This window comes from Gopherus evgoodei, chromosome 9 (genome assembly GCF_007399415.2).
Source record: "Gopherus evgoodei ecotype Sinaloan lineage chromosome 9, rGopEvg1_v1.p, whole genome shotgun sequence".
Classification (NCBI taxonomy): domain Eukaryota; kingdom Metazoa; phylum Chordata; order Testudines; family Testudinidae; genus Gopherus; species Gopherus evgoodei.
In genome coordinates, this window is record NC_044330.1 from 18,541,891 (window position 1) to 18,551,713 (window position 9,823).

At 39.5% G+C, this 9,823-nt stretch overlaps 1 protein-coding gene across 1 annotated transcript in view; it reads right to left on the reverse strand.

The window, feature by feature from the left end:
- SERPINI1 (serpin family I member 1) overlaps positions 1–9,711 on the reverse strand; it is an 81,274-nt gene extending 71,563 nt beyond the window's left edge. The window contains 1 exon segment of the mRNA XM_030574559.1: positions 9,540–9,711. The gene's annotated coding sequence lies outside the window, so the exon portion shown is untranslated.
- Positions 9,712–9,823: the final 112 nt, after the last annotated feature.

Here is a 9,823-nt window from a genome sequence, read left to right on the forward strand (position 1 = left end):
GTGGGGAGCAAGTTAATTACTGCTAAGGCAGCTTAAGTCATCTTGCATTGATGAATACAATACAATAAAAGGAAATAAACTACAGGGAGATACACTCTTTAAAAGCAGACTGTAGCTAGAGCTCAATTTTAATAAATGCAAAGTAATGCACACTGGAAAAAATAATCCCGACTATACATATAAAATGATGGGGTCTAAATTAGCAGTTACCACTCAAGAAAGATCTTGGGAGTCATTGTGGATAGTTCTCTGAAAACATCTACTCAATGTGCAGCAGCAGTCAAAAAAGCGAACAGAACGCTGGGAATCATTAAGAAAGAGATAGATAATAAAATAAAAAAAAATCATATTGCCTCTATATAAATCCATGGTATACCCACATCTTGAATACTGTGTGCAAATGTGGTTGCCCCATCTCAAAAAAGATATATTGGAATTGGACAAGGTTCGGAAAAGGGTAATAAAAATGATTAGCAGTATGGAACGGCTTCCGTGTGGGGAGAGATTAATAAGACTGGGACTTTTCAGCTTGGAAAAGAGATGACTAAGTGGGGATATGATAGAGGTCTATAAAATCATGCCTGGTGTGAAGAAAGTGAATAAGGCAGTGTTATTTACTCCTTCTCATAATGCAAGAACTAGAGGTCACCAAATAAAGTTAATAGGCAGCAGGTTTAAAAACAAAAGGAAGTATTTCTTCACATAACGCAGAGTCAGTCTGTGGAACTCTTTGCCAGAGGATGTTGTGAAGGCCAAGACTGTAACAGGGTTAAAAAAAGAACTAGATAAATTCATGGAGGAAGGTCTATCAATGGCTATTAGTCAGGATGGGCAGGAATGGCATCCATAGCCTCTGTTGGCCAGAAGCTGGGAATGGGCAACACGGGATGGATCACTTGATTACCTGCTCTGTTCATTCCCTCTGGGGCACCTGGAATTGGCCTGTTGGAAGACAGGATACTGGGCTAGATGGACCTGTGATCTGTCCCAGTATGGCTACTCTTACGTTGTTATGAAGTGCTAGTGCACAAGCCAATGCACCATAATGAAGAATTCCGTCCCCTTTCTCAAGGTTACTGAAGCAAAACAACTCTAAGTCCATTTAATGGCAAGTCAGTGGGAGTTTAAGTTTCCTCCCCCCTCCGTCAGATATGGCAACACGAAAGTTGTGTACATAGATTAAATCCATGGAAGGAAAGGGGATAATGTGAAAGGGCTAAGGAAACTAAAGTCTCTCTCAAGTGTTCTTGTCAAGGTTAAATCCAGTAAGGGAGAATTCACACTTTAGATCTAAGGAACCCTACTTCACATATGGGACTGCATTGTAAGAGTATTTGCAGTCCAGTCTGGTTAAGTGCCAAGATCTTCCTGGAAGGAACTGAGTGCCCTTTGCCTTTATCATGTATGAAGGGTTGAGAGATGTCAGCAACTCACAAGGAATTCTTAACACTTTACAGTATTGGGTTCTTGTTCAGTGAATGCCCAGCATAACTATTAAATTAAAATGAACAACTGCACAAGTTAAGTACAGCACCACAACAGATATGTATTTCTCTCTCCCCCCATGTTAGTTTTAGTTAGCATTTTAGTATTTGCATAAAACTAACTAAAATATGGCTATATTGTTTAACTTTCTTCTAGCTTGAATTCTAATCAACAACATAGAAGACCATTCCTTTGGAGAGAATGTGTCTTAAAAATGAAAAATATTTCTTATAAAAAGCTAGCTTTTTAAGATAACGTGCTAGTAGGCCAATAAACTTTTGACAAAAAAAAAAACATTTATTGTATTTAATGCATTAGCTTCCCAAGAGTCACGGATACAAAATTAAAAAAAAAAAGACCCCCCCACCCCTTTGAAAGAGAATCCGCCTGACTGCTTTGCAATCTTGCAACAATTGATACAGATCAAGAGCATCAAAATGGAAATCTTAGATTCAGTTTTCATTATACTAATATAGCTATATTCTGCAGCTATCTTCATTTATTCATATAAATTTATGAAATAAAGATCTATGGACACGTGACATGACACTTGAAATTTTAATTACTTCACAGAGGTGGTCATCATACATACTTGCACAAGTCTGACAGTGAAGATATTAAGAATCATTCCAAGAGCATTTTGAAAACAAACAGAGAATATAGTTATTGTAGAGCCCTGTGATGACAGGTATCTAAAAAGGGTGTCATCAGGAGGAGGGAGAAAACTTATTCACCTTAGCCTCCAATGACAGAACAAGAAGCAATGGGCTTAAACTGCAGCAAGGGAGATTTAGGTTGGACATTAAGAAAAAGTTCCTAACTGTCAGGGTAGTTAAACACTGGAATAGATTGCCTAGGGAAGTTGTGGAATCTCCATCTCTGGAGATATTTAAGAGCAGGTTAGATAAATGTCTATTAGGGATGGTCTAGACAGTATTTGGTCCTGCCATGAGGGCAGGGGACTGGACTCGATGATCTCTCGAGGTCCCTTCCAGCCCTAGAGTCTATGAATGGCCACTCTGCCAAGTATCATGACTGGGTACTTTTCAACCACACAATTTCTGGCACAAGTGGCTCTGCTTTGATTTTATCTGGGATGAAATGAGTGATAGGATATGGAGTACAATATAAGTATGTGTGAGTGAGTGAGAGAGAGAAAGACACAATCAGTTCAATCCACCAAAAGCAGAATCACACTTTTGTTTTTGAAGTACTGCAATGTAGTGTAGATTTACTGATTAAAGCACTGCTGAATAAAGTCATTGGAGTACAAGTTGTATGGGCTGTCTTATTATCTGGATTTATGGCTGATATATCTTCACCCTACCAGGGCCGGCTTTAGGAACTGTGGGGCCCGATTCAAATACCCAGCAGTGGTTTGGGTCTTCGGCGGCACTTCCCTCCGCCGCCAAAATGCCGCTGAAGACCCAGATCGCTGCCGGGTGAATAAAAAAAGTTAAAAAATTAAATAGGTGCCTAAGGCGCAGAGTCCTTTTTGGTGTGGGGCCCGATTCCAGGGAATCAGGGAAATCGGTCTAAAGCCGGCCCTGCTCCTACCTCCCCCCAAAAAGACACAACAAAAATGTTATCTGACTCAGGAACCATAACAAATTTCCTACAGGTATTGTAATTCAACCTACTTGCATTGCTGTATATGGTTAATGCTCTTTTTTTGGACACCTCCATTCTAAAACCTACATAACTCTTTTCACACCTTCTCTGTGATAACTGTAATGTGCATGTGTGCGCACATGAACACACACACACACACACAGTATAGAACGAGCTAAACAAACTCCTTAATGCAACTTGCTGAGTTATCGCTGCCATTTTGTATGTGTCTCATTTCCTTTTCACTAGGCACAGAACTTTGCAGTTTTTACTGCTAGTATTACTATACGAGTCCCAGCAACAGCAGCTGAACATAAATTTGTTGTGTTAGTTTTTTTAAATACCTAGGGAGTTACAAAAACAAACCAAAAGCTATATTGAAAGAACAATGTGGTAAGGTCGCAAAGTCAAGCACTCAAGAGTTAGGAAGTGCCAAACTTAAGTTCTCCCATGGTACCTTAATTCTGTCCTCTTGGGCACATGCAGTATGATACAATCTTTAATTACATGATCACATACTACTTTTTCCATAGGACAACTCCTTCATTCAATTCATAGGAGGCATTGTGCAGTGTTCAAGGAATGAGATGGCTGTTTAGTATTGCTTTCACCATGTAAAGTCATACAAGAATTCTCCAATATAATGTTTCACTGAAATTTTTTACATTTACTGTTTTTCATATAAAGAAAAATTAAAAAGAGTCACCACTGATGATAGTATCATATACATATGCAACTAGATACACAAACAATTATGTTATTTACACATATAAAATATGATAAACTCAACAGAACTTATTCACTATGAATTATCTGGATATGTAAAGCACCAGATACCAGTACAGGTGTGTGACTATTTAAGGAAAGATTTAAAAAAACAGGTGCTTCATATTAGGCTCTAAGTCAGGGGTCGGCAACCTTTCAGAAGTGGTGTGTCGAGTGTTCATGTATTCACTCTAATTTAAGGTCTCGCGTCCCAGTAATACATTTTAATGTTTCTAGAAGGTCTCTTTCTCTAAGTCTATAATATATAACTAAACTATTGTTGTATGTAAAGTAAATAAGGCTTTTAAAATGTTTAAGAAGCTTGATTTAAAATTAAATTAAAATCCAGAGCCCCCCGGACCAGTGGCCAGGACCCGGGCAGTGTGAGTGCCACTGAAAATCAGCTAGCATGCCGCCTTTATCACACGTGCCATAGGTTGCCTACCCCTGCTCTACGTCCATATTTAGGCATCTGTTTTTGCACGGAGCTCTGCACCTTGAGGAGAAACTGTACAAGGTCACGCACAAAGTGAATTTCACTCCATAAGTGTGCTGTTACAAAGTTAATGGAACAAAGTATATGGCCTATGAAATACATGGATTATCAAATGCTCTTTTCTACAGCAAGTTTTTCAAATATGCCAGAGACATTTCTTTGGAGGTGAGTAATTCCCTAGCAAATTTGAAATTTTGAGAAGATGACACTTTAGTCACATGTGAACAAAATGTTTGAAAAGCTAAGGGTAACAGTTTCCACATCAGGATCCATCAGAAGTGGTTAAATAGAATATTGGCAAGCTACCTGCAGCCCCCAAAACAAAATTCAGCTTTGGCTAAAAATAAGCACAAGACATTTAGGTAATTTTCAATAAAGCTATTAAAGGCGTGTAAATAAAGGCTTATAATAAGTGCCTTCATAATAACAACATCACTAGCACAATGCTATAATGAGTGTCCATAGGTTTAGTTGTACCTGAGAAATGCAGTAGAGGGCCCAATCCTGAAGAGCAATGGTCTCCAGCAGAAAGTGAAGAGGCTCAACACCTCAAAGGAGGTGCTAGACAGCCACTTTCATACAAGAGCTGACATCAGAGTCAGAATTTATCCAGCTAAGAGGTTGCTCTAGGAAAGTAATACTCTCACTATGTAGTATTTTGACGACAGTCAAATATAGAAAATAAGGGACATGGGATCTATGGAGAATAAATGGGGCTGGAAGAATATCACTTGTGCATTAGCAAGTATTCCCCATATATGGAAAGTGAATGATTTACTCACATATATTAAAATGGACCACAGGATGAAATAGGCTTAACCTCAAGATATAAGGTGTACATAAAGGATGGATGGCCTACCTCTGCCAGATTTTCTGTGTCACCTTAGACAAGTCACTTACCTGCCTTGTGTAGTACTGTAGATAGTATATATCTATCTACCTGTGTGTAGGAGACACTCAAAAATTGCAAAGAACTTTGAAACACACCCCTACATTAGAATTCAGAACTAGCATAGCATAAAAGTATATAAATGGGAATGCATGAAACAATTAGCCAAAATTTTATGACTAAAACATCCACTCTAAACACTGTTCCCACTGAGGAGGAAAACATTACCTCCTTTACTATGGCTCAACAATTACACAAAGAAGTCTTTCCGTTACTGATAATACAAGTTAAAAATCTAGATGAAATTGATCTGATTTCATCCTTGAGAATGATTTACATAAACATATTTAAAAAGCCTGGATATCCATCTTTTCTTTAAATTGATAATGCACACTCAAAGATATCCCTTGGATGATCAAAGACTCAGTTTTGAACATCAGGTTAGAATTAAGCTCAAAAGTACAAGGTGGGCTATGAAACGCACCATAAACTCAATGCCTTATCCATTAAACCATTGTTTATATAAAAAAATGGGGGTTTCCCATCCTTCTCCCACAGTTGCATAGAACATTCCAAGACCGTGCTCTTGATATACTTAGCTACTTACTAGTGAAAGTGCAGATCTTAAATAGCCAAACCTTAACTATCTAGATTAACCAGAAAAGAACTGTCAACATTAATAACTCTATTTTCCTCTTGTTTGTCAGTGTACCTCCACTGACTTCCAGGGAAATATTTCTGATTTAATTCAGAGTGATAGGAGAATCAGTTTTTAGGTAATCTCCTCATCCCCACCACCCTTATTTTACATGTAGATTTGTGACTTTACCCAAATCTTCATGCATATGTTTTTGGTGAGTTTTTTTTAAAAGCAATATTTTTACTGCATCTTGAGATTGTTTTGTAAGCCTGATTTTCTTCATATCATTTTATTTTAACCAATGTCATTAGATTAAAACAGTAAAATAATTATTGTTTTAACATTAATGATACTTGCTGAACTCTCACTTGCAGTTTACTGAGCTTTTCATCATAACTAAAATAATCTTCAGAGGTAGCTGGTAGGAATATTTTCTACACTGGCAAGGCGAGGTAAAGACACCATATTTTGTCGGTTCTCACTGTCTCCATATTTCCCTCATGGAGCGAGGTAAATCATACGTAGAACCCTGCGGTGGATATAAAATTTGTATCCGTGTCTGCTTTGTAATCCATGGATGTAAAGCTGACTGATATCTGCAGATTTGCAGGGCCTAGATATAAAATTTTGATCTGCATCCATGCATAATCTGCAAAAATGTTCCACAGACATAAAGCAGATATTTGCAGGTCTTTAATTATATGATTGCCACTCACTCACTTGAGGCCAATCTGAATGTAGCTCGTTTAACTATTTATCTATAATTTTATTCCCTCCCCCTATGTTGGAAAGAACATAGTGGAAATAGCTGTGCCTTAAGCAAAACCATTTTGCACTGATACATGTCTGACTATCTATGACCTATACCAGGAGTTCTCAACCATCATTGCACCATGACTTCTTCCCCCTCTCCCTGCCCCAGGAAGGTTGACGGAAGACTGAGCCCACCTGAACCCCACCACCCCGAGTGGGGAGGCTTGCCCCATTGTTCCAGGAGGCGTAGGGGGGTGGGCTGTTAAAGGCAAAGTCCAAGGGTTTCAGCCACAGGCAGGGGGCCTGTAATCTGAGCTCTGCCTCCCAGGGCTGAAACTCTTTAGCTTTGGCCCTGGATGGCGGGGCTCAGGCTTTGGCATTGGCCCCAGGCAAGTCTAAACCAGCCCTGGTGACCCAATTAAAACTGTCCTGACCCATAGTTTGAGAACCACTGACCTATATTATAAAAGTGGCCTAAAGATATCATAAGACTTGCTGTATAACAGGGCAATCATCTATAGTTGCTTTTAAAAAGCCCCAAACTCCCCCCTCCACAAAACCACAACAAACAACAGTTTTGAAAAACCAGGAAGGGATAAGAGAATGGAAAACGTATTAATCTCTGACTACAGGCTCTTGTCTTGGAAAGTCAAATCTGTGGTTAAATAATTTGAGGGAAGAGAACCAGATATTTAACAGAATATTCTGTTCTATGAATTTTTAAACAAAAGAGTGTGCATTACTACACAGCTTCATTTAAAAAACATACTTAGTTTAATTTTCTCAGGCATGCACGTGCGCGCAACAGAGTGTCTGTGTATCTCACAGCCCCACCCACCCCTTGATTTGTTTTATGGACTTTTCAAAGCACAAAAAACCTTTCCCAACCAGTAGTTTCATTCTCCATAGGATTTACAGAAATAAGTCCTACAATTATTAAAACAGAAGTCTTTGGGATGCCAAAGAAAGTTAAAAGCTATTGATCATATTAATATTTTTGTACACTACACATATTCTAGATCTACCCCACCAATAGTGAGGGATGTGCATTAGTTGGTATTCGATGGATTGCATAAAGACAGATTAAAAATAATACAAAGCAGGGTAGAATGAGAGGAATATTGTGTTTTTTTTAAATGGAGCACAATATTCAGATGTTATCCTGGGTATTCTGGCTTTCTTTATGCATTAAGCTATCGGAACCTAACAGGTGATGGATGGTTCCATGTTGTGGTGCTGTCCCAAATATTTGTCATCTCTGTTCCCACACTGCAAAGCTAAAAGCCCCAAAGGTATGCAGGGCTTTCCACAGCCAGTCCCTTTTTGTTACCAAAAGTTATAACCAATGATTGATGGGTTTAATCATCATTTATCTATTCATTCAGGTGTTGGCACTCTTCCTACACATCTGTTATGAAGTGTTTACATCTTTATCATGCGATACAGTATTCTTAAAAACTCTCTTTACATGAGCTAACAAATGTAAAAGACCTAAATTTTAAAGCCAATTTTTAAAAAACATATTTCTTGATTGTCACATGCTATTTAAAGTTCTAAAGCTTTCCTGTAACAGTTGCTCTTAGCAACTAACATGTTACCATTGTTTAAAATGGATGGACTTAAAACAGTGATATAATCATGATCTTTACAGAACTGTTCATTTAAAGATCTCGAAGTGCTTTACATCATTATTATAGTATCTTCATTTTTATTCATAATAAGAGGGGTTAGAAATAAAACTTAGTTTTTGCATCATTTTTTAAACCTTGGGATAATTATTGTATTAGTAGGCTGGTAAGTGTACACTGCGAGAGGCTGCTGTTCATTTTACTGAGCTGTCAAGATATGTATGAGACTTTGAACAAGGGAGATTTCAAATATGGTATGTTGCATGTTTCAGTGAGCCACACAAGGCAAAAATCTTATGCTGTAAAGAGAATGGCACTTTAAAATATATTCAAATTGAAAAAAAAAAGTTTTTCTCGAAATAGGAGACACGAATACACAGAGACACATATATACAATATATACACATACAGATACACTTATATACACATATATAATGTAAAATAGCCACCCGTTTTAAAAACACTTCTACACTCATTCTGAACTCCTTAAATCTTCAGAGAATGTGTTAGCTTTGCTGTAGAAAATAATATTGAGAACTCTGAATTGCATCAACAAACACCAGATGCTGGTCCCAGTTTACACTGAGTGACTGACAAAGTCAGCAAAGAATCCTGCGGCACCTGATAGACTAACAGACGTATTGGAGCAAGAGCTTTCGTGGGTGAATACCCACTTCATCGGATGAGCTCATGCTCCAAAGGGTCTGTTAGTCTATCAGGTGCCACAGGACTCTTTGCTGCTTTTACAGATCCAGACTAACACGGCTACCCCCCGATAACTGATAAAGTCGTAAGGCAAGTACAACAAAAGCCAGGACTCAGATTTACAAATCTATAACGGATGTGGAAACAGCCTCTGTCAAAACCACCACTGGGGCATGAAGAGAAACAACATTTTAATAAAATAGAAGATTTTAAAAAACCACACAGCATGTAAAGGGGTGGGCTGGGATGGGGACAAACATGCCACTGGACTAGGTTACACCCACACCCAGATTCCGGAATTTATTTCACGGGGCTTGGTCTGCACGTTGAGAGAGGTTTCTAAATAACTGAAAAGTGAGCTGGGTTTAAACGACTCACGCACACTGCAGCCTATATATGTTCAGCAATAACCAGAGGGAGACTTTCGAACAGATCCCAAACAAGGAATGCGAAGTCAATTGACATGCAAAGCTCTAACATGCATTAAACGGGGGGGGCAACTACCAAATGATTTCATAGGGCGGGGAGCCCCCCACGCGCACCCGGGCTGCCCGCACAGCGAAGTACCTGATGGCGCCTACCTCCCTCGGCGCGCTCCTGCGGCAGATGCGGACGCCCCCGCCCCGGCTCCGCTAGACTGGGGTGTCTCTCGGTGCTGGAGCAGACGCTCGTACAGAGACCGCCTCAGGAATCGTTTCTGTGGCGCCCGCCGACGCCTGCATACTCACACGCCTGCCCCGCCCCTGTCGGGGCCACGCCCTCTGCCCCCGGACCGGCACTCCGATTGGGCTAGCTTTCCACCCGCTCCTCCTCCAACTCCTCTCGCTCCCCTCAGGCCCCCCTCGCACTTC